Source organism: Lagopus leucura, unplaced genomic scaffold (genome assembly GCF_019238085.1).
Source record: "Lagopus leucura isolate 7727_CA_CO unplaced genomic scaffold, USGS_WTPT01 Super-Scaffold_100001, whole genome shotgun sequence".
Classification (NCBI taxonomy): Eukaryota; Metazoa; Chordata; class Aves; order Galliformes; family Phasianidae; genus Lagopus; species Lagopus leucura.
In genome coordinates, this window is record NW_024962262.1 from 86,479,107 (window position 1) to 86,505,005 (window position 25,899).

The 25,899-nt window shown below is 39.4% G+C and overlaps 1 long non-coding RNA gene across 1 annotated transcript; it reads right to left on the reverse strand.

Moving 5' to 3' along the window:
- Positions 1 to 846: 846 nt before the first annotated feature.
- On the reverse strand, positions 847 to 11,236 carry LOC122177354. The gene is made up of 3 exons (XR_006178062.1): positions 11,211 to 11,236; positions 10,868 to 11,004; positions 847 to 906 (listed from the first exon to the last, which is right to left on the reverse strand). It is a non-coding gene; the product is annotated as an uncharacterized LOC122177354 (long non-coding RNA).
- Between the last annotated feature and the right edge of the window lie 14,663 nt (positions 11,237 to 25,899).

Genomic DNA, 25,899 nt, shown 5'->3' on the forward strand with positions numbered 1-25,899 from the left:
CTGATATTCATCCTCCCCTGGTGCAACTTTAGGCCATTATCTCTCGCGCTATCGTAAAGACAGGTCTGCCAAACAACCCCTACAGCCCATTACTATGGAGTACTCCACTCCAAGCATCATTCAGTGAAGCCATCCCACCTTGTTTGCAAGGCCTAGATGAACAAATCTCCCCACTCTCCACAGATACAATCCGTGTAAGGAGGAGTACTGGTGCTGAAGCACACATGGCTTCTAGGACAGAGAGCAGAGCACTTGCTGAACTGTGACAATCTCCAGGTGGGTAAAAGCATTTGTTCGGTAAACTTTAAATTCCTCAGAGGAACCAAGAAATGATGCTTCCTGCTACTCCAAATTATATTCTAGGACTTTTTTTTTCCCCCCCTATCTTAAGAGCTCTGAATATGTTTTGTTCATCAGATGGATCATCTGGTCATAAGGTTCTGCCCTCTGAGCAGAATCAGGCATTGTCCAGCTCCTGGCTAAGGGAAAAAAGTGATCTCAAGCTACAGGAAAATAAAAGGTATCAAGGGATATAGCAAGGAAGTAAATCATCATTAAGACATAAATCAAGTGTTTTGGAGCTGGAGTAATCTTTCATGCCTTTGGTTTCAACTCTTCTTCAAGCATCTTAACATGGAACGGTGGTGCCCTTGCTGTAACCAGGCTGTTAACAGAGCCTTGCAGAGCTGTCAGCAAAGCAACACAGTGATGCTCCAGCTGCTTCTCAGTTGAGGTTTTTAAGAGACGCCACCCACTCTCGGGAAGGGTATCAGTCTTCATACATTGAGAGCCAGACGATCCCACTTCAGGGACCATGTCCTATACTCTTCACAGTCTGTGGTATTCTTGGCAGGATATTTTCTTATTGGAGGTGTTGGTGGCCAGAAATCAAAACACTGTAATGGACTGAGAATAAGAAATGTTGCAATGCTTTTTAATAATTGCTTGGGTCGTTTTCAACAGCAGCAACTTAAAGGCATACTTTAAGATAACCAATTTATTCTTAAAGTCTGACAGACTTCCTAGTATTCTTAGAACACGTGCAGATTGCAGTCTTCCACTTCTCTTTGTTCTGCATTACCAAAGGCTTGAAAAGTTAAAAGACTTTCACCCATTTAAGAAAAGACAGATATGTACGTTGCAGAACTGAATTTGTGGCCTTTCCATTTCTCATAGAAGATCACCATTGTTTTAGGAGCTGGACTCTATGATCATTACATGTCCCTTCCAACTCATGACATTCAGTGATTCTAGGAACAGGTTGCTTTATGCCTGAAGTTAAGCATACATTACATCCAGAACATCACTGCAGGGGAAGAAAAAAATTCACCAGGACAGAGAGTGTAAGAGACCAAATACCGCTAAGCATCAAGCATGAGTAAGCTTTAATATTTAGGAGAATGTGGAAGGGAAGAGATCCCTATGGAGCTGCATCTCATAGAATAGGTTGTGGTCTCCAGTAAGATAAAAGTTGCCTATCGCTTTTAGCAAAATCCGTCTTCTTTTTACTGACTTCTAAGGAAAGGGGCAGAAACAGGGCAGACTCCTTTTGAGAAAGCATGCTTTCCAGAAAGATTTCCTTGTTCCTCTCCCTGCACTACAGGTGTGTGTGCACAAAACCACTGTAAGTCTCACCTTCTAACTAGGAGGAACTTACTGCAAACCAAAGGGAAAGGCCAACTAGGGGGAAAAAAAGATGAGAAGACTTATCCTCTTATTCAAGCCGCTAAGCATGTCAGCATACTCACTAGAAAGCACTCCTCTGCTCTCATGTCTTTTAGAAGGCGGATTCTATGTTTGGCACTCTTAATGATGTAAACTCCTCTGCTGGAAAACACATTCCATAGGCAGGTTACAGAGTACTGCAAGGGCAAAGGGAACATCACAAGCAGAGTGCAGGCTGGCGTGAAGAAGATCTCGGTATTTGCTCTGCGCTCCTTCCTGTCCATCTCCTGCAGGAGGTAGGACAAGGCACTTAACCTTCCTATACTCACTCTCTCTCTCCCTCTCTCTCTCTCCCTCTCTCTTTCTCTCGTTGTGGTTCTTTTTGCACGTGTGTCTGTTTTGCCTTTTGCTTTTTGTTGTTTTTTTTTGTTTGTTTGTTTGTTTGTTTTTAAAGCAGAGTATAACATTAAGCTCTAACATTGAAGATTGGAGTTTAAAGGGCTTTAGCGTTAGGTTATATAAAAACACAAGTCAGAAAGTCTGACCGTTAGCCATCATTTACTAATATGCATTTATTCTGTCCAGAGAGGGACAGTAATGCCAACAGATCCACATACCAGCTGACAGTAGTTTCATCCTTTTCAGTAAGATAGAGCAGAATAACAACATACTTAAAGAGAATTATCTGTCACTCACAGTATGAGTAACATTTGTACTGTCCGTGGTTGTGAAAGCAGAGAAGTAGAGAGATAACTGACAATAGATAGCCATTCTTCAGTTTACAAACTGAAATAAGTATTTTCAAGATGCTAGCAGCATCATGTAGCTTGCCTCAGAGAGCTAAGAGCGCTCAAATTTAAGGCCTTCACATTTGGCCATTACAGAATAGAAAACTGAATCACTTGAAATAACCAGCTATCACAATTAATGATATTTAGTAAGCCAGAGATCAAAAAGTTGAGAACAGGATCATTATTGATGTTGGGAAAATAAGTCTTCTTATTTCTTATATAGCAATGAATAAAAGCACTACTCCTAGAAAAAAGACTGTTTTGAAGTGAAATATTGAGCAAGTAGTTATGTTCTCACTGCACAGACATGTTTGTTTACATTAACTGCAAGAAACAGAGTACTACACTTCATTGTTGCTTTAGGTTTCTGTAAATCAATGCTGCAAAATTAAGTTTGTCCCATAATGAACTAGATGTCATTTGGCACTTTGTTTCTTAGAGAATTTGCCAAGCAATGGCACACCTCCAGAGAGCATATCCAGAGCTTCTGATCACAGGTCTGCACCTTGAATCCTACACAGCAGCTGAAGGCATTCCATTTGGGCTCCACATTCCCAGGGTATTCTTACAGCACTGGTATTACTGGGTGATGCTAACTTCAGCTCAGCTGAATCAACCACAGGGGAACCATTAACTCCTCTCCTTGCCACTATAGGAATTGAACATACTTTTATTGCATTTTTGAAGCAATATAAAAATATTAATGAGTCCAGCAGAGCAGAACAGAATCAAAAAACTTTCATGCAGAACACTTGGGAGGAACTGAGACTGAGAACAAGGTTGTAATAGTCACCTGCTTCATTTAGAGAGGCCCTAAAACAAATCAAGTGCTGGACTGCTGTGCCCTGAGGATGGTCTGGATGCTGCCTTGCTGTAAAGCTCATTCTTCCCAATCAGAGTAGCAGTGGATATCATTGTAATTTATAGTGGCTGGCAGACTCCATGGGAAGGAGAAGGGAACACTAAATCTCTGACCTAGACTCTCACATAAACTTACCCTTCCCATTAATTAAGGTACTAGCTTGTAGCTGGCACACCCCCATTTTTTAAGGCTTGAGAGACAAGAAGGGTCCTTTTAGACAAGGCCAGCACAGCAGTAGCAAGCTTCACCGCAGCTATTGAGTAAGCCCTTCATCTGTATGTTACACAGCACATACATCTGGTCAGATAATTTTATGTCAGCAGTAATCTATTACATCACTCCAAATCTAACTATAAGACAGGGAAAACAACTAAGATTGGAGGGAGGGGGGTAGTTTTGTTTGGTTGGGTTTTTTTAAGCCTTTGTTCTTGAGCACAGGGCTGTTGAAGAATGCTGTGCTGGTCCAGAAAGCTCTGTAAGAACATCTACTGGCCCCATCTGCATTAGCCATAAATTCCAGCTATCCATAAACAAATTTGCTCCCACAAATAGAATCCATTTTCTTGTCTTTTTTTAAATCTCTGAATAAAAGAAAAAAATCTTTCTGCTTGGCTGCCAAAAATCTGTGAATAGCATAAGCCACTAAGAGTAGCTGTGAACTGAATCTTTCTTTCATCTGTAAAGTACTTTCAAGCCTCCACTTCCTTAAGCATCATTTCAACAGGTTGGCTGGTATAGGTCATTCTTCCTTCCCTGTCGTAGCTTGGCTTTTGCTGTTCGAATGACTGTCTTCCCCCTGAAGGAGTTTGCTTTCAGCTGGTCTCTGTGGAGCAATGTGCCAACCAGGAAAGCAGACCGTGAGCTCACATTGTTCTATGCACTCAGTGCTCTCTCTGACCAATTGCTACCACCTCCTGCCATGGCAGAGCACACGGTGGTAATATGTAAATATCAAAAAGAATGGAAAAGTATCTTTCTTGCTATCAGAACTTTAATAATACACTTTGCTGTACTGCTATATTTATAGAAGGTTTGAATATCTCAGACTGTTATCAGCTGAAAACTGTTTCTTTACGGAGTACACTTTTTTCAAATAGCCAAAATAGTCTTCTGGACCAAGCTTCATAGACTGTTAATAGAAATCAATCAAACAGATTTGCAGGTTCAGCTCTATCAAAACCATCCTAAAAGATGCAATTTCTTTTTTCAGAAAAAAACAAACAAACATAAGCTAACCCTTTCCTGCAACTAAAAACTACAGTTACATTCAATCTGAAGACCATCCATAAGAACGGATGGCCAACTGTCATATTTGCCTTCTAGTAAACACAGATTTTATAGAACCTGATCTTCTATTTCAAAAAAAAAAAAAAAAAAAAAACAAAAAAAAAAAACACAAACCAGGGACATTTTCCCTTACATTACTCTGAGATATTTAAGTTTGAAAAGGTATTTGTGACAAGCACCAATGGTTTTCTGGAACTAGTGCACAATGCATCAAGCAAAGAATAGCATTTCTATGGCAACTGTCTCATCACATTTCAGAGATGGAAGAACAAGAAGCACTCTGCTTCTATGTTTTCAGTTTCCTTAGTAGTATCTTGTCGTTCCATTCACCTAGAACTTCATAACCAAGGTAGGAGAAGGACACTTCAGTTGAGCTCTGTAGAAGTTGTCAAGTGCTGGGCTATTTGCTCATTAAAGCTCTGAACCAACAGTGCCACAAGATCAGTGTTGTTTCTGTCTTTGCTACAGCCAGCTATAACTTTAAGAGCTTGCCATTTGCCTAGGACATCTGGCTGCCAAGGATAACAAACTGAACACAGCCCACTTTATCTGTGCTGGAAGCGTTTCTAACAAACCCAGTCACAGCAACTTTAGGCTGGCATCTCCATCAACTGAGAAGAAAAAGTCTGGTACATACAACTTATACCAGCACAGCAGCTGCCATAGCCCCTGCCCTAATGAAAGCAGTCCAATTGTCCTCTGGCTTTCCAGCCTAACTCAGTTCCTCCCTCCCACACCTCCCCTTCACCCTCAAGGTAGCATTAGTCACATTTCTTCCTACGCTTCAGAGAAGATCCGAGCCAGCTATGTCATGCCATAAGCAGCTTGCTTACGGCAACCTTGAATCATACCTTTACCCCAAAGAATAGCATAAAGATATTGTTCACATTTGTTCTGTTCTTCTAATTGCTTCACTTCAGCGTGCCTCATGCAGAAAATGAGGTGTGAGACCTGGAGTCAGACAACCATGAAAGACCGAGGAACAGCAATAGCAGTGAGAATGGCCTTTGTGCTGCTGGCCTGCTTATTTGTACCTGCTCACTCAGACTGCTGTGATCTGAATGCAGAGTCAAGCTGCTCAATTTTAAAAATTGAGGAAGAGACAACATTTATTTTTTAGCAAGCAAAGCAGCTTTTGTATTCTGGAGAGACCTGAAAACCTCTCTTCTGTTTCTTTTTCTTCCTCAAATGGCTACCTTAATGTCCCTTAGATAGAAAAAAAAATAGCAATTTTTTTGGGTAAGGACTATAAACAGATTCAACTCATTTTGCACCTCAAACTAGATATCACAGAAAAGAGCACCATTCAACTGTTTCAGCTTTCAACATCTTTCTTGATAAATGTTTAAACTTTTACTGTGTTAAAGACTGAAATTTATCAGTCACAACCCAAATTTCTTTATGCTTTGTTCAAAACATAAAATATGTAATTTCATGTGTTAAGGAGCCGTTGCAAATTTTTCACAGAAGAAATAATTTCTGCCTTATTTCATTTTTCTTTTGTTCAAGTTCTGAGTAGTGTCAGCATGCTCAGGCTTAGAAATATTGTACTGGCATGCTCTAAAACTTAATGCGCATCGCAATGGACTTTGCTTCCAACACTTCCTTCCCTCCCCCAACCACACTATATAGTCAGAAGAGCCCAGAGCAAAACTGTGCTTAGGAGAAACTGATAGTATTTCCTAGGTAAAATTTCTTTCTAGTCCTAATGAGGATGATTCTTCAAGATACAGGGTTAGTTCTTCTATACTGCAAGCAGGATCATGTACATGAAGATGGTATTTTGGTACTTGAGCTTACTCGGCTTATTACTGAAAAGGTAATTTTAAAATAAGTTATTCCAAACATTTTCATGATACTTAACTGATTGCTAAAAATCAGTTAAGTCCAGCAAATTAATTAAAAGAAAAAAAACTTCTTCAAGCCTGTAAAACATACATACTTAATAAATTTATCTCTTCATTTGTACTTAAGGATAACTTGCACCATATATGTACACAAAGCGTTCCCAATAATCTCACTTTCCCTATCATGTAACATCAGCTATAAGCTTATGTTCATTACATTAATAAGATTGTCCATACTTTAATACTTTCCAACAAAAATTAATGTAGTCAGTCTGCCTTTCTAAAAACAGTTATATGTATTACAAAAACACATTAAGCAAATATTTATTGTAGCATTTCTACTGTTTCATGCTGTAGCATTATGTTAATCAGTAGCTGTCTTATATAAATGAGTTTTGTAGGATTCAAAATAGAACAAATAAGATAATGGAATAATTGGTATTCTGTTAACAAATTAGTGTTAGTACTGCAGAAAACCTTGCTTACTCACCCTCCACTGCAGCATGTCAGACATGATTTAGGGACCAGAAGAGTTGAAGATGATAAAGATCCTCTCTGGGCCTTAAATTCGTCAGGGTTTCATAGAAAGTGAATACAAGATCGACCCTCTTCTTGTGTAGTTATACATCACCCACTTAATTATTGGCTCACTGTGACAGTCAGCTCCAAGATTACATAAAAAAATCTGGACAGTTCAAGGGAGATTCAAACAAGGAACCATTCTCAGGTGCAGCAGGAAGGGCAGAGATGTTTCAAAATATGAAGCTTCCTATGTTTCAGGGTACAAAAGTCCTAGAAATCCCTCACAACCATTTTTAAACGTAGAGTAACTGCACAGTAACTACCATAGTTCTCCTTCCTATACACGTCATCACTGCAGTGGAGGAGCTTGGAAACATGGTACAGTATTTGAGGGCCTTATTAAGAAGATAAACATATTCAAGTTATTACTTGAAAAGTCAGAAGTCTTTTGCTTGCCAGGATTATCAAACATGACAACATGCAGTAAATACTATGTGTCTTCTATTAAAACAATGCTTCCCACTAGTTTAATAATTACACCTTTAAATCCCAATCTCTAAACCAAAAGAATAAGCCAAAAGTACAGCAATTTGGCAGACAACATTTTGAGATTGTGCAGCTGCATACAAAAAACAGCACTAATGTGATGATGAGAAAGGTGACAATTTGGTCTTTTCTAAGCAGATGTTTTTTCCAACAACCCCCTTTCCAGTGGGAAAATGGTATTATAATCTTGAATCTGCAAAGAAGAATCTTTAAACCAGTTCAAATGGACAGTTCCTGCTGATAAAGTTTTAAAATATTTCTGCATGAATTAAGTATAAATTTACAGAAACCAGTGGCTGATCTAATACATTTTATACTTTTTTAAGAAAACAAGTATAGCTGAAGTGAAAATACCAAGAAGCCAGCTAGCTGCATATGACACACACACAAAAAAAAAAAACTTTCTATGATTAATTTAAAAAAAAAAAAAGTAAAGAACAAACAAATGCTACTTCAAATAAATACAGTACAGATTAAGCAATAAAAACCTATGAAACCTATTGCGAGTACCAGCAAGTTAAATAAGTTAACATGTAAAAAGAGAGGGAAAGACACAGTGTACAAGCTTCTCATTACTGAGCCTGCACCAGCACCAGGCAGAACTGCCTATTTTAAAATAATGGTCCAAAGGACCTTCTCCAAGATATCCATGTGTTTACTTAACAGGGAGGACGCAAAAATTATTTAAAGTAACTCCTAAGAGTATCAGTGTTGGAAAAGCAATATAACCAAATCCACATTGCGAGGATAACACTGAGCCCAACACATCACAGAATCAGACCTAGCTCACGTCCAGAAGATGTTAATAATAGACTGCTATACATACAAACTCCTATTTTTCAAGTTAATAGACATAAATACAGTGTTTGCATCTATGTGTACCTCAAAGTTGCAGACAAACGCTTCATAGTTAAAGTTTCTGCCACAAAATTATAGAATGGCCTGGGTTGAAAAGTGCCTCAAAGATAACCCAGCTTCAATCTCCCTGCCATGGGCAGGGTTGCCAACCACTAGACCAGGCCGCCCAGAGCCACATCTCCCTGGTCTCCCTAGTGATCCCCAATACTCACACATCTGCTGCACTTTCCTTTGAGAAAGATTTCCAGAGGAAATTAATTAAAATACTGAGACTTTTAATTTAGGGTACTTTCTAATTAAGCTACCAATATTTAAAGCTTCCGACTTCTGAGACTCACTGTTCATTGCACAGGAGGAGAAGAGAGTAACAATTCATAGTCTTTATAGAGACATATTAAATTAAAAAAAAAAAATCTAGCAGCTTGCAGTTTCATTTCCTTGAAATTAGAAATGCTTGTGTAGCTTAAAAGAAGTAAATCACTGTACTTTGCTATGTTAGACAGCGGCTCTCAGCACATTCCACTGTCCATGGCATGTTTTAAAAAGGCGCGCTCAAGCATATAAATCCTTTGAGATTTTAATTACAGTGATGTAGACTCACTAGAAGTTCTTTAGTTCCATATACTGGGACACTGCATCACATCTAAGGTTTTCATATTCTCACTTACGATAAACTGGTTAATACAAAAAGGATAAAAGCCAAATGGTACTATATATCATTTTCTAATTAGAAGACAGAATTAGATTTTTAATGTCAAAAGGATTACAGGAAAGCACCTAGCTAATAAGCAAAGAGTTAACATGGACTGAATGAGATGAGGACTTAGATCATTACTGCCTGTCCATTGAGTTCCCCTTTACAAGGATGTAAGGGTAGATGGTGAACACCTATGGGATAAATTCCCTAGGAGAAATGGTCCCAACATTAACACTACAAATTTGCCTGTAAGCTTGTTGTGATTAGGTGGGCTTGTCATGAGAAACACTCCAGGCATGCCCTGTTGGAGAAGCATTGCAAATGTGATATCCCCATACCTTTTTAGCAGTTCTACAACCTCCTTGGACCACTGTGTAACACTACTGTAGACATGATAAATGTTCTGTTTGGAAAATTCTCTGCTAACTTCTTATTATTGGTGTACTTTGATCAGGATTCATTTCCTTTAGCCGTAGAGGTCCACGCCGCAGATTCCTATATCTGTATTAAGATTCATAGGCTCCATTTATTACTAGTCAGGAGAAATAAGCACCTTCAGACATGATTCATCTGACCAAAATGAAGCAGTTACTTTAGGATAAGAATAACTGCACCCTAAAGAAGCCCATTTCTCACTGTGTAGGGCAACAATTCTGAGTTAGATAGCTGCATTAAGTAAAATCAATCCTGCCATTTGTATTTTAAAGCAATTTTCCCCCAGCATTCTCTCCCCATTTCAACAACAGAGAACTGAAATTTTACACAATCACAAGGGGAAATTTTAAGTGATAGTATGTTAGAGAATTCACTCTCAAAAGATTTGTTCTAATTTTAAGAGCAGTTCCCAACAGAAGGAAATCACCAATTTGCTCTAATTAATGTGGTTGAACATGTGTACTAAAGTTATCTTCCTCTATTCTCCACCCTCATGTTCAATAACTTGACAGAATACTTCATGCTCTTAGGTGCCTATTTTAATTTGAAACACTCTCTGAATAGCACTTGCAGCTAATTGATTTGCTTTAATTTACTTTCAGCCTGCTATCTAATATTCCAGCTTGGTGTTTTTTAAATTCTGAATGCCTCAGAAGGTCTTTCTGTAAGAAAAGCTTCTCTGAGCTTCTCTAAGGGGTTTTCAAGTCACAGTCCATGGACAAAGACACAATGGGAGGACATGCATCTCCAGTTATGCTAGAGGTGCACAAGGCAGCTCTCATTCCCACTCATTTCCTGACCAAAAATATTTAATCCTTTTGACTAGCAGAAACAAGGAGACACAGTGCTAGTCAGTGCTTCCCCCTTTAAGATTTATAACATGGGTGACTGTTAGGGCCATTTATCTCAAGCTCTGAAATGGTCATTTCCAGACAAGAACATAAGGTGGTCAAAGTGGGAGTTAGCTGACTTTCCCAGTTCCAAATCCATCCTACAAACACAAACCTAGTTATGTTATTTCATCCAGTCACTCAAGCAAGGTATCACTATATTAGAATAAAAGTTAAACAGACATTTCTCCTGTACCAAAAGCTTAAGTCTAGGGATAGGCTTCTCTGACAAGGGGAATAAGTAAACAAATAAAAAGCCAGATTCTGGTTACTTTAATCCTCCACCCACCCTCTACCAAAATAGACAGGCTTACTAAGTGTCAAATACAGAGATAGACCTCATCCTTAGAAAGGAAGCCACCAATGTTAACAGTGCAGCCTACCAACTACTTTTGCTTCACACACATAGTTTGCTTGCTGAGACACTATATGCAATAAGAACAGCATCAGATCCCTTCAGGGCTCACCTGCAAACATCTGGCATGGATAACCTTCCCAGAACAACACTGATGGGGGTCTCTTCTCATAGAGGACAACACTCTCAGACACACACTTTGATTTTTGGGAGGTACTTTCTGGAATCAAGAGCTGGACTTGATGATCCCTGTGAGTCCAGATGAGAATATTCTATGATTCTACATCTACAAAGCCATCTCAAATGGAGAAAGGGCAGATTTCCTAGCAAAGTGCAGGCGTAACACAATGGAAAGCACAAGACAGCAAAGCAGCAAGGTCCCAAACCACAGCAAGTGAGGACCTGCTTAGACATTGCAGCAGTAGGTGTAGAACTAAGAAAAAGAAACTGTTTACCTTCAGAAAACCTATTAAGCCCTCAGGTAGTCAGGAATCTACAGGTGACCTCCTCTCCACTGCCAACCCTTAAATGAGATCTGGGAAGCTGGATCCTGGCTCCATTCCTTCCTGCCACTCAGCTGCATTGCTTGCACCTGAGCTCCCCTGGGTTGGCCCTGCCTTCCCACAAGATGCTCAATCACTACTTCAAGCTGTGACTTAGTATTTCCACTACAACAGGTTAACTTGACAAAGAGGAAAATTTGATCCTTTGAAGATTTTTTTCAGCCACACATTTGTTTCTGGAAAATTAGTTTTCTTAGTAGAGATGATAAGACTTAGAAAGAACTCTTACAAAAAAGTATCCTTCACGGGTACATCCTTAGGTTATGTCTTTTTATGAAAAAGACTTCCAACCCATATCTCTGCACCAAGGACCTTCTTCTATCTTTTTACTATTAAAGAACTCGAGTAGTACTTTCTCCAAAAAAATGTCTTACCTGCTTTTCTTGGAGAAAAATTGACAGTTGTTGACCAGCTGAATAGTTTTTAATGAAGATACTCTGTTCTTATGATCTACTAGAAACTAAGAAAATTATCACAGCCTTATTCAAGGCATGACGAATATTTTCACTTGTCGTATCTGAATTTTTATTCTTAGTAGCTTAAGGCACTTAAACTTAGATGGCCCTTCCTCAGAGGAGACATCTTTTGGCAGGATGATTGGAATGCATCAAGTTCATCATTTCATTTCAATGTACCCCGTGCATCCAAAGTTCCTAAGTACTGGTGCTTTAGGAAAGCAGACATTTTCTAGCTGTCTGAACAAATGGCGGGGCAGAAAAGTGCTTACCCCTCAACCCTAGCTTACACATTCAAAAAAATCACTTATATAGATCCATCTACAGTTCCATATCTGAGTGAAATCATAAACTCCAAGATGACAAACAGTGTGCCCTGGTGGCCAAGAAGACCAATGGCATCCTGGCTTGTATCAGGAATGGTGTGGTGAACAGGACTAGGGAAGTCATCCTGCCCCTGTACTTCGCATTGGTGAGGCCTCACCTCGAGAACTGTGTTCAGTTTTGGATACCTCAGTACACAAAGGACATTGAGATGCTGGAGCAGGTCCAAAGAAGGGCAACAAGGCTTGTGAAGGGCTTAGAGAATGTGCCCTATGAGGAGAGACTGAAGGAGCTGGGGCTGTTTAGTCTGGGGAAAAGGAGGCTGAGGGGAGAACTTATGTTCTCTTTAAATACCTGAAAGGTGATTGCAGCAAGAACAGGGTTGGTCTCTTCTCACTGGTAACAGGATGAGGGGAAATATCCTCAAGTTAGGAAAGGGTAAGTTTAATTTGGATAACAGGAAAAACTTCTTTATAGAAAGGGTTGTTAAGCACTGGAATAGGATTCCAGGGAGGTGGTTGAGTCACCATCCCTGGATGTGTTTAAAAACCCTTTGGATGTGGTGCTCAGAGACATGATTTAGCAGAGGGTTGTTAGAGTTAGGTCAGTGTGGTTAGGTTGTAGTTGGACTTGATGATCTTTAAGGTCTTCTTCAACCTGAGCATTTCCTACTATTCTGTGATTAAAAACAGTAAGTTCTTAGTATCATTCTGAATGGTAAATTCCTTATCTTTAAGAGTTTTTCAGTAACCTTAATGCCCATTACTCTTTCATTCAGTTCTACAGGTTTAATATCACAGAGTATTCCCCCTTACATTCATAGGGCAAGCATTGTGTTTTTTCCATTAAAAGAAGTCCTCAAGAAATCCAAATAAGAGCTAACAGGGACATCTGTAACATTTCAGCACATTTAGGCTGGGCTTCTACCTTGTGCTTCAGAAAAACTGTGGGGGAAAAAAAAAAAGAGAAAAAAAAGAAAGCCAAAACCTTTCTACCTGGGAAATGCATCAGGAATGATTTGCTGCTGAGCTTTCTGCTGCAGAATTAATGGACAGTGCTCATCGCTCAGACTCCTTGAAGGCTGTACAGCAATTGGCAACAGTGAGTCAGTTACCTTTCCTGTGCCTATTGGTATGGATGGGGATAGAAAGCCAGATGGGAGCATTTGGTCAAATTGCATAGAAAGACACCCTAAAAACTGTATGAAACAGAATTTTGAGGTCTTGTCTCGCCCATACAGACAGAGGGACCCAGAACTACAAATGTAGCAGTAGAGAAAAAAACAACTACTTAGTTTGCCTTGAGCAAACATTTTGTACACTGCTGTTGAATTAAAGCAAAAGACAAAAAACTTGGCTTTAACTTCAGCAGCTTCTGGCAGGGGAGTTGGGAGGGTGAAATTTCAGCTTCTTAACTGCTAGTATTATAAAAAATCTGAAAAGTTACTTTAAAAAAAATAATAATCCAAAATATCATGTGCTATTGATAATCCAGATGATCAAATGCATAAGAAATCTGGATAATTGAACATGTGTACATGTATGATTTTTCCATTGCCACTCACTATTATTACTACCGTAATTCTATGCACTGAAGGAAGGGCTACACTCCTTGTATAGAAAAGGTTCATTTCATTAACATCATATCCAAAAGTGGGAAAATTGCAGTAGTGCCTAGAGAAACAGAGGTATCATTAAGACTGAATATACAATCAAACAGAAGTATAGCTCCTGACATAGTGTTTGCAATACAGCAGATGAGGGAAATGCTATTAAATGACAGTTCTGCTAAATCTCTACAATTTGAGATACTTAAGTATAACTTATTTCCCAAGAGCAAGGTTGATAGTCCATTGCTCTAAATAATTAACCAACACTAAGTGTCCTTTAAAAATATGCAGGAAGTCAATTGGGTGTTGAAAGTCTCTCAAGAAATTGGTGGATGAGGTTCTTTATCCTGTTTCATGCAGTCTGAGACACTTTTATGAGCTTTATTCTGGTCATAAACAGAGCTTTAGGAGAAATAAGCAGTTGATTCTATGCCTTTAGGCTGAAGTTAATAAATATAGGCAGTCTTGATTGTCTTTGCAAAAAACTCGCCTATATATGACTACAGCAATAGCACTAGAAGCTTCTTTATAGGTGGTAAAACAGAACTTTTAAGCCACACAAAACTAGGTCCAGGAGGAGGTATTTGGATTCCTCAGGCCCTACCAACCGAATCATTAATTCTCTAGTGTCTGGAGCATACATATAGGAATATAAATATCACAATTGAAGAGGACACAGGATCTGAATGTGTCTTTAATGTTATGATCAAACGGTCTTAAAGGGCAGTAGACTCTTAAATGAAAAGCAAATTCTTGAAACAGCAAGAATGGCACGGACTGACATTTTTACTACAGTCAGAAGTTCCTATGCTCATCAGTCTCTTTTTTTGATAGATGAATGATCCAAATATTGCTTCTCTCAGGAGCCCCAAGCAACATTTGTGACAACCTTAAAGGCAGTTACTTTTAAGTCTATCTGCTCAGATACTACACATCAAAATGCTTAATAGAACAGCTTAAGCTTTTCAAAGGCAATTGCCTCTTATGTAAAAACAGTGAAAGGTGTGTCACAGAACTGCTTTTAAATCACAAGTGCAGCAATCATGATCCATGGTAAGTCGAGAATATTAAAAAGATATATTCCTGTATGCAAGTCATCATAATTTTTACTACTATTTTTAGTATGAATCTGCAATGCAGCCAATACATGCAGATGAAGAAGCCTGAAAAAAAATAATTGCTATTATTATTCTTACACGGTGAAAGTGAAACATTTAGTTGCAGTCAAAAAAACTAATGCTTCAGTTCCAGACTGGAAAATAGCTGTCGTGCTATGGAATTGAGCAAATAACAAGGCCCCTGCCACTGTTTTCCTAAATAGATATCTCTTCTCAACAATTACACCACAGATTTTGTTACCACAATACATTCAGGGACACAGCTGAGCTTCCTTCTAAGGCATACTTCTTACCCACACAAAAATTCAAGAGAGCACGCTCTCAGTAGATGAATAAAAGGTCACAAGTACCTCTTCCCTGCTCTTACATGTCAGCAAAAGGAAAATCTCCAAGACATCAACCCCTTGTATTTTGAAGGCTGGTCAATACCCTTCTCCTAGATATTCTGCAGTAACTGTCATAGCAGCAAAAGATATCTAATGACATTTTGCTGGGGGGAAAAAAGAAAAGCGAACAGCATTGCACTAATAAGAAACAATCACTTATTTCCTTAATAGCTTTTAAGGCTAACAGACCCTAACTCTTGGCTTAGCATGTGTTCAGCCAGGCAGGGAAAAACATGTCTAATACTGTCCATGGCACAGGGCAAGAAGCCTCAGCTGGAATGCATTTATTTTACTGGGTGGAAGCAAATCTCTGGGGAAGAAGAGCTTAGGAACATTTAACTAATTCTCAAAATGCCTGCTATATCTGAGGAATAAAATCTGTTTGCCAATGACAGATTTAGCTGTCCCACCAGGAGGGGACGAGAGGAGAAAACAGAAGGATAACTTGCTTCCTCAATGCAGTGCTGCTAATCGCAATCCCCTGAAGCTCCAGCTATTCACCTCAGGTTTGTCACAGAGAGCAAAACTTGTAATAGTAACTCATCTTTTCAAGGTTATCTAAAGCAATGTGTAAGCTTTTGTCTGTGCTAACATAACATCTTTAAACTCTGAGCATCCTTCTGAGGGTCATTAAAGACATTCCACACCACAACAGCTGAGAAACCTCTGATGAAATTAAATGGCTCCAATTGAACTGGCCCACTGTCAGATCAGAGACAGAACAACTACAGTCTATAACAAGTCATTTGAACAAGATACTTCTCAGCCTAAGCATATTTTATTCCTTACTTCAATACATCAACTCAAGGGCCATTAAAAAGCTGAAAGCTGAAAGTTTTCAGTATAGCTGTGAAGCACAAGTTTGGTGCGTCCTTTTTACATATAGAGAAAATTAAGTCATTTGTCCCAGATCTCCTGGCCTTTTTGCAGCCCTGAAGTAACAGAAGGGACCCTGTGTGACACTGCCCTGCCCCAACACCTAACTGGGAACTTTCTAAGACAGTTTTGCCACAGATATCAACTTATAATTAAATAACAGTCTCCAGCATTTAACCCAACCTACCCAATCTACTTCTAAAGTCTAAAGAGGCACACTTTGCCACAGTGCTTTGAAGCAGTGGAGGCAAGCCCAGAAAAGGGGCAGACTGGTGTAGAGTATTCTAGAGAAGGGATCTGAGGGAATAGATGACTATGCCACACCTACAGGATAGCTGCAATAAAACCATAGCATGAGACTATTGCAACATGACTATGTTGGGTGACATATAAGATCCAACCATCAGGAAAGCCTACATCTGGAAGAGAGTTGCAAGCACAAAGGAAGACACAGTATAGAGAAGTTGCTCTCCCCGAAAGAATCATACAATCACTTGAGTTGGAAGGGTGTCCAACTCCCCTGTAATGAACAGAGGCATCTACAGCTACAGCTCCATCAGGGATCTCAGAACCCTGTCCTGTCTGACCATGGATGTCCCTGGGACATCCACCACCTCTCTGGGCAACTTGTGCCAGTACTTCACCATCCCTATCGTAAAAAACTTCTTTATATCTAATCTAATCTAATTTTCCCCCTTTTTAGTTTGAAACTATTTCCCTTGTCCCATCACAACAGACTCTGCCTCCTCTTTAGATACTGAAATGCCACTCTCAGATCTCCCTGGAGTCTTCTCCAGGCTGAACAGCCTCAGCTCTCTTTCTGTTCTCATAGGAGAGGAGTTCTCATCCATTGGATCATTTTTGTTGCCACAAATGACCTACTTTCTGCCCAGACTGAAGTGCATCTTCGTCCTACCTATGGCTGACATCGTTCCATAATGATAAATACATCCTTTGTATTTATGAAACTTCTGCTAAGGAAAAGCCATGAGGTGCTGTTGGAAAGGGGCTATTCAAGGGCATGGCACTGGCTCGAGGCTTTTTTCCCCCTAGTTAATTTTCTGTGCTGCCAATGGAAAGCTGTTAACAGATTCATTGCTCTTGCTGGATATTGCTGTAGAAGCAAAGCATCATCTGCATGAAGAACATACTTTATTCTTGGCACCCAACTTCAGCACTACTCTGCACAAGAAAAAAACAATTATCTTTTAATAACCACTGAAGTCAGAAGCCAAAATATATGCAACAGATACTACAAAAACAGACCATGTCAGGTACCCTTTTATCTAAATTAAAAGTTTTATCCATTTCAGTGTAAGAAGAACATAAACCTACTGATCCCATTAAGTGTACCTGAAGCACATCTTACAGCAACACTTTTCATCATAAGGTTAATCTAATGATCCTGTACTATACTTGATGGCTATTTTATTTTTCCTGCTCAGGTTTCGTTTTGTTTTGCTTCTTACTAGAGTGTTCTGCATTTACTTTCCATGTCATGTCTCATCCACAGCTGAGATATATGAGAAGTCTTGATGTTTAAAGGTCTGCAACATCTTTTCTGCTGCTAGCTAAAAAATAACAATAAAAATGAGAGAGCAAGTATTTTCAGAGCACTTTTCCTTTCTGTGATACGACCTTAAGTCATATGTTTTTCATAGTTTATGGGGGTTTTTAATTACAATTTAAGTTTAGGCTAATTGATTCATAGATGGTTATATTTATGAGGTTTTTTTTCCATGCAGTGTTATATGCTTTGTAGTGAATTTAGAGTACTGACAGTCAACACTTAGACAAATCAGGTTGTAGTGGAATACTTAAAAATAAGTATAAGTGTAATGTTAATAAAATAATTCAGTCCAGCAGACTCAAAGATTTTTGGACAATTTTAGCTGCATTGACCTAAAATAGTTACATGAATACGCCTTCTAATGAAGAAAAAAAACCATCAGAAACAGAGAGAACAAACTGACTAGAATAAATTACTTGCAGAAGGAAAATACTGTGATTACATGCTTGGCCTAATGCAATCCACCTGAATTACCAGAAAGAATAATAGATGTTGCAGTAGAGGTGAAACACCAATAAACCCAGGAACTGCAGCTAATGCTGCTGGAACTTCTCAACCTCAAAAACTGGAGTCAAACACCTACAAAACAGTAAGGGCTTCAAACTAAAGACAGTATATTTGATTTCTTCAGATACTGGTGAATAAATCAATTTTCTATTCCAACAACTTTTCCCACCATAGTAAATTAAGCAGGCAAAAGCTTATTCATGTGCCCTGCTAGATTGACCAAGAAATTTTTTACGATGCCTTCATACCATATGCATATATACGTATATCATGTACATAACATACATATATATATATATATATATATATATGAGTGTATGCGTGTGTGTTTGTGTGTGTGTATACCCCAAACTTAGGAATGTAAACATATCACAAAGGTGCTTTGATAGAGATGGCTGCTCTGTATAAAATTAGACTGTCATCAAGTAGCAATCTGGCTATCTCTCCACAAGCTTGTTAGTTTTATTTGAAGCCATATTTTGGTCAATTGATTTGAAGACGCTTTCTAGATATAGCTAGAGCTGTATCTTTTTAAAACAGCTCCTAATCTTGGGATTATGCAGAGAAAGATTTGATATGACCAAGCAACATCTCAAAAATTAAGAATTAAGACATGGAGGTAAAAGTATCCCAGAATGTAATGCCAATATTTAGTGACAAAAAATGGGAAACACTGAAATTGGAAAAAAGAGCAAGGAAGTATACAGACATGAGGACTTGCCTGAATCTGTTCACTGCTTCTTTCCAGAAGATTTAACGTCAAAATATTCTTCAGCTTCAGAGAATAAAGAGTCATGCTAAACATTAAGAAAACAGGATTTGCAATAACTTCTTAAAATACACAACATTGAAGTGATATGCAAAAAACAGGATGCAATATTCTACATGCAATGTGAAACACTACATTTTTAATTATTTGCCAACGGTGTGGTACTGATAAAAGCTAGTATTAAATGGGGAGGTTAGTTGGCCCCGCCTGCAGCAGGGGGTTGGAGATTCATGATGCTTGAGGTCCCTTCCAACCCTGGCCATTCTGTGATTCTGTGATTCTGTAAAAGGAATTCAGCATTTGCAGAAGTGCAAAGCACAGAGATGCTCTGCTATGTAACAAAAAAGTGTTTGCCTTTGATTTTTCCAGGCTTCTTCTAGTCTCTGAAGACTGGGATATTAACCATTTTGCAACTGTCCTTTGCTAATGCTTTTTAACCATGTTATTTTGTGAAAGCTTACTTTCTTTTTCTCCCTCTCTCTCTCAGAAACTCCAGAGACCACAAAAAGCATACCATTGCTGAGAATGCACTAGAGGTTTTTGAGCTCTACTAAAGCAACTCAGAGCATTAATGCACTTTCTATGGATTTGGGCAACTGGGGGAAAAAAGTTTGATGCTTCTGTTCATTGTCAAATTAACATCATTTGTTCTCTTCTGATCCAAAAAATACATATTTTTTTTTTAAAAAAAAAAAGCACTATAAAACACCTTTTAGCAAACAGACCTTGTGAAATGTTTTGAAATATACTGCAGGTGCACAGCAATATTACAAACAAATATCACATAAAAAGGCAAATTCCATTTTGGTAGCATATAGCTTAAGGAGAAAAGAGCTGCTAAGATTCCTGCTTTTTATGTTAATATTATAATCTAAATCTAAAAGATAACACTGCTCAACTATCTTTTGAAGTTACACATTTTTTCCTTGTATAGAAAACAAAGTGCTGCAGTGCTGACTAGAAGCACCCCTAGCACAAAGTAGTATCTAAATTTATCTACAGTACTGAAGATTTTCATAATCACAAAGTTACGTTTTAAAAGATATTAGAAAAGCAGTATCATTTGATTCTGAAGGGGGGGGGGGGAGGGAGGGAGGAAAGGGGTGGGGAGAATAACAGGCTTTGAAACTTTGTTTGGAAACAATTTCTTATTGATAAAGCACTTAAGACTCTGAAATGGTAATCCTAAAAAGTTCTGGGGGTCAACTGAAGCTGGATAATCTTGTTAAACGAGGGCTGTCTGTACTGAATTCTTGGGACAACAATAACGCCATTTTTCATAATTAATTCTGATTCATCTGCTTTAATTTTAAGAAGCCATTCACAGTCATCTGTGCTGTTTGTCAAGTGTCACAGCTTCATCAGAATTATGCAAAGGAAAAAGCTGTGTGTGACAGCCCATTATTTGCCTATCAAGAATGAATACAAGTTCACAAAGTGTTAGGGAGCTTAAGACCTCATTCAGCAATGGAAGTGTCTGCAGCAGGAGACTCGACACATCCAGAAAGCTTCCTAGGGAAGCTAAATCTTCATTCTGAATTAGGAATTTGGACATATTTTAACGCTATCTTGCTGCTATTAGCTTTCTTGAAAGTGTTATAGCCCTGAGGATAGGCTCAAAGCCAAAGTCTCCCAGGAATTCTTTAACAAGCCATGATACCAGCTGTCCTTGGAGACAGACACTGCCTAACTGAAGTGGCACAGCAAGCTCTGGCCAAAGAGCCACAGACCAGCTCCAGAGCTCCTCTGGCCTGGGCACAGCACTGGGCTACTTTGCCTGCCTGCCCTCCCCACTCAGTAGATCTGCTCTCTCAAGGCAGCATGCCAGCTTGCTCAGAAGTCCTAAAGGCAAGCTTCCATGGTACTGCATGGTTGAGTTATTTGGCATCCTCACTCTTGTGAGAAGTCACTGTATCTGCATACATTCAGTGTAAGTGAACAGCACTGTGGGACATGTAAGCACGCAAGTAGTAAGCAGCAGGTGCTCTTCCCCTTCTTCAGATTTTCCCCCCAGCTTCCCTATCAGATTTCCCCTCACTGGTTCCCTCATCCCCCTAGCTCTCCTGTTCACTGTTCTTATTTTATGCAGGCTGACCCAAGGCTGACATTTTTAACGCAGATACTTCTAAAGTGAGCATGCTGTAATGCAAAAATGACATTAAGCAAAGGGAAAGGCGTGCTTGACAGCTGCAGGTTATTTGGAAGCTGTAAAAAAGAAGAAAGGACTGCTACATTGTGTGGTTTTGAGTCCACCACTTGTCTGTGTGAGCACAGTGATTCAGCCTGCCTGCCTTGGTAACATTTTAGTTACTTCTGAAATGAAAACCCATGGGCACCATCCCAGGTTGAGATTTTATCTGACATCTATACTTTCCTACACGTCTCTCAGATGCACTTACCAAAACCTCTTCAGTCTTCCAAGTAAAGAGCTAAAGAGCTCCACCTTTGGTCTCAAAGTTCACTTTTTCCAGACTGAACAGTTTCAAGGAAGATTAATGCATTATGTACCTTAGAAAGGCCATCTCTCCACTTGCTGCTTCCCAGGAGTCTACAGCATGTCAATGTTTTGTGCCGGACACAAACTCTTGTGCCATTCCCAATTGCATATTCTCCTTCACATAGTGGTGGCAGCACCCTCTAACTAAAGCTTCCCAAAGCATCCTCTAAATGAAACTTCCCAGAGCATCCCTTAGAGAAAGCTTTCAACACATCCTGTCTGTTTTTCTGGAAGCATATAGACCCTTCTTCTCTTGTTCTTTTCCAGGGAGACTGGGTAGAAAATACTTTGAATTCCACTTCTACTTTGAGACTTCTACATTTGCTCACATTTCCCAAGCCATCAATTTAAGGATTGATTCTATTTGTTTTACTTAAAATACCTCTCAGCCAGAACTCCATGTGCACCACTCAGAGGAACTAGTCCAAATTGTAGCAGTTTATCCTGGTTAAGAGGACATTAGAGAACTGCTGCTCAGCACAAACCCAGCACACGCTTCGCTGAGTGATAGGCCTATTCAATCACAAAAGGGTAACACAGCCTAGGGAAAGACCCTTGATCTTGAGATTATTAGATAAGAACCAGAATAGAGATGACATTGTAACAAGAAGTATGAGGCAAAATACTGGGAAGTATGCACTAAGACAGGAAAGACAGATGGAAAGGCAGACGGAAAGACAAAAAAATACAGGCAAAGGGCAGGGATAAGATTGCAGATTATGTGAATATTGGCATCTCTCCAAACTGAAGCAATTAACCAGATATTACTAATGTTCTTTTTGCTGTGCAGAATCCCTGCAGCAGAGGATAACTCCAACCTGTCACGTTCACTCCTCTTCCAGCAAACTCTTCTGAGGCCAGTTCTTCTTGAGAGCTGTCTCGGTGAGCACACAGCAGAAAAACAAATGTACTACAGGTTTGAAAATGATGTTTTCTTGTTCTCCAACTTGAAATAGAGATCTGTTCCAGATATATTTGAAGATAGGTTGCATTATTACTGTCCTGGAGAAAATAAGGCCATTTCTTTCGGCACAATAAAAGATTTCAAAGTTTTTATAATACAAAACATGCTAGATAAAACCAACTTTTCTACCACTACTGGAAAAGGCTGACAGAACACATTATAGAATCAGAAACTCCTGTGATCTACAAGTGACTAACCTGACTAATTGAATTAGGACCAACATCCAAGGAAGCGAGACAAAAGGTGCACACATTATCCAAGCCAGGTAACACAGGAAGCATTCAACCAAAATGCTTCTTAACCAAAGTGCACCATTATTATTATTATTTAATAAAAGCACAAGATTATTGCCAGATTTTTCAGTTTGACAGGCCTTTAGTAGACCTTTTCCCTCAAAGCTGAAGCCCTTCTTATAATAGACTTTCAGAGGTAGGTGTATCTATTAGAAAGGATTTTTACTTACAGCTGTGCCTGCACGTGTTTTCATAGGGCTGTCAAACAACACTTGGCCCTTAAGCATACGGATGAGTGGGAAGTGGGAGAAACAAGGCTGCATTTTATCACCATACAAAGGAAGTAATGCTACCTCTCGACCTCTTTGCTCCAACACAGCTTTATCATTCCTGCAGGTTTCAAGTTCTTGTCCAAAGGGCAGTGATTTGAAACATACACAAAGCAATTCTGTACTTTCTGTATACTTTTTTATATTATATATATAAAATATATATTATATATATATAAAATATTTACATTATACTTCTGCATAATTCTGTACTTTGTGGTATAAATTTAGTTGATAAACACGAAAGCAAATCACTCCTGCACAGTACAAAATTAGCTGTACAAATTGCAGAGATGGGTGAATAATCACTTTGATTCATTGTCAAAGCAAACAGAAAAAAAAAAAAAAAAAAAAAAAAAAAAAAGAAAAAAAAAACCACAAAATTTGGAACAAAATTAAAAAAATATTTGCAATACTTGCTTTTTCTTTCTCTTCCAGCTCTATGGAGGAAAAATTTTTAAACATCCTTTCCTAATACAGAAAATTTTTGGTTAAAAAGAAGATTTCAGACTGTAAAACACAAACTAAACTAAAGATCTGGAGGGTCCAAGCTTAGATCCTGACCACCCACACAAGGGGATATGTACTTCTACGGATTTAACGCAGAGACCATTCCACTCACACAGGGGGATGGGATGCCAACACACAACTTTGTTTCTCACAGACACTTATTCACACAGCACCCACAGGCACTGTTTTCCAGGACAACTACACCCAGACCACTGTCCTGAGAGGTCTAAACTGTGGATTCTGATCAGCCTCAAACTGGAAGGGGATCTGAGTTTTGTGATCCAATGAACTACAGAGATGAATCACTGCTATCTCCCCTTGCAATATTAAGAATGTCTGAATGTTTCCCTTTCTCCACTCAAAACGTTCAAATTCAAAACAGGTTCACTGTCCATTTACCCAACAACTGAAACCACATTTGGGAGGCATTCTTACTGTTTTATGTAAGCAATCCTGTCATGCTGTGAACTCTGCCATTCTCGCTGCTCCTCCTTCCTGCCTCTAGCGCTGGCTAGGGGACTGTCTTCCCCTTCCTCTTTCCTTCCCCATCCTCTTCAGTTAGATTAAAATAGATGGCAGAGGAATACAAAATAAAGAGCAAACACAGATGAGTGACTAATTTTCTGAAAGGAGCCAAGAAAAAAAAATGCACAGCAACAAACCCTCAACTTCATCATTAGAAGCATCAGCAAGGAATGCATAATTACTTTCTGAACATCATTCTTCCATATAAGTAAATGCAGAGGTTGCTACAGACTTGATGACAGTAAGTAGGGAAGGTATCCCCTGAGCACAAGCAAGTTGACAAGCAGCGATGGAGTATGCTGCAACCCAACAGATCTAAGCAGAGAACATGGCAGATGAAGAAAGGAGAGCATCATAGACTAACCCCCCACAACACAGCAGCCCTGCTGACCATGCAGGTTTTACTGAGCACTGTACTCAGTCACCAGGCGGAGCTGAAAGACAGCTCTGGTGGTACCTCTGCAGGAACTACCCCTGGAACAGAACTCCCCTGATCTCCTGTTATCTGGGTTTATCACACTCAGGACTGAAGTATCTGGTGTTTTGCAGGCTGGAAAACACAGAGTGTCTGGTAATGCTGGCGGGGTAGCACAGGAAGAACCACAGCCTTCTGCAGGGAGATGTGCCAAAGGAACCACAGCCAGCACGCCGAATTCATGTGGCCTCAGTAGGAAACATGAAGGTGAGTTGATTACAGCAGGGAGGTGAGGACAGGAGCTATTTTTGCACTCTGCCCATTTGCCAGAGGTTAACAACTTCACACTGCTTCTCACAATACTCTAACAGTACCCAGCATCACAAGGCAAGTTCTCCTTCCCCGGCAGCACGAGTGATCCCTCGGATTCTGCATTTCAGCTGCTTCGGAGGAAGGAGAACCTTCCACCTCTCGATTTTGCTCCAAGTGCAATAACATGGCAGTAGAGACATCTGCAGTGGTAACTTTCTGGGCTAAGCCTGTCAGAGTTTGTCATTTTAACCATTTGGAACTATTTCTGTTGGCTGAAAGAATTTGAAGCACTGCCCAAAAATTAAAAGCAAGCATCATCTTTGTAGCACCTGATTGAAAACATACTGCAGTGTATCATTTTACAACACAGGGACTTTTAGATTGGTAACATGACTAAGAAAAGCAGGTTTGCTACACAATTGTGCCTTGCATTCAAGGCACAGAAATGGACCTTTTTATTTATTTATTTACTTATTTTACCATTCTGTAACAAATCAAAGTCTCTGTGTTCAGGCAATAAATGGATTTGTGCATTTCTAAGCTGGAAGCACGTATTCTCTAGGACTCTGAAATTTGTTTCCATCATGTGTTATATTGATATTCATGGCATGCTTCAAAGCATATCTATTTGCCCAGGCTGCTCCTGAGAGGGTGCTTGTTAGGCAGAATTCTGTATTATCTTCAGTTGTTATTAGCTCAATTGATTTATCTGTAATTTTGCAGTAATTTATGGTATGCGTTTCTAGAAATAGGTCTGTTGTGACCTTCTGTGATAAATAACTTCAGTTAACAGGGACTTGAACTGCAAAACCATTTTATGAGTTATTCCTCCACCCCCAGTACATTTCAGATCCAGAATGTGCCCAGTCCCATAGAGCCATGCTCCTTGGTATGCACACAGTGAATGCTCCAGGCACCAGCTTCTGGGGTTCTGAAGGTCCTAACACTCCACATAGGAAAAGGGTGTACTTCCAGATGGCTACCTTTACAAAGCAGGTTACATCCTGTAAACAGAAGAGCCCGGCACAAATATCTATAAAACAGCAGCAATGAATACTTGGGTGGCAGTCTTCAATTCTGTTGAGGGTCCATGCTATCAGCCTGAATGAAATCAGAACACACTCGCTAACAATCTAACAGAGAGAACCACATGGCAAGTAAGAGCACTGCTGTCACTGTACT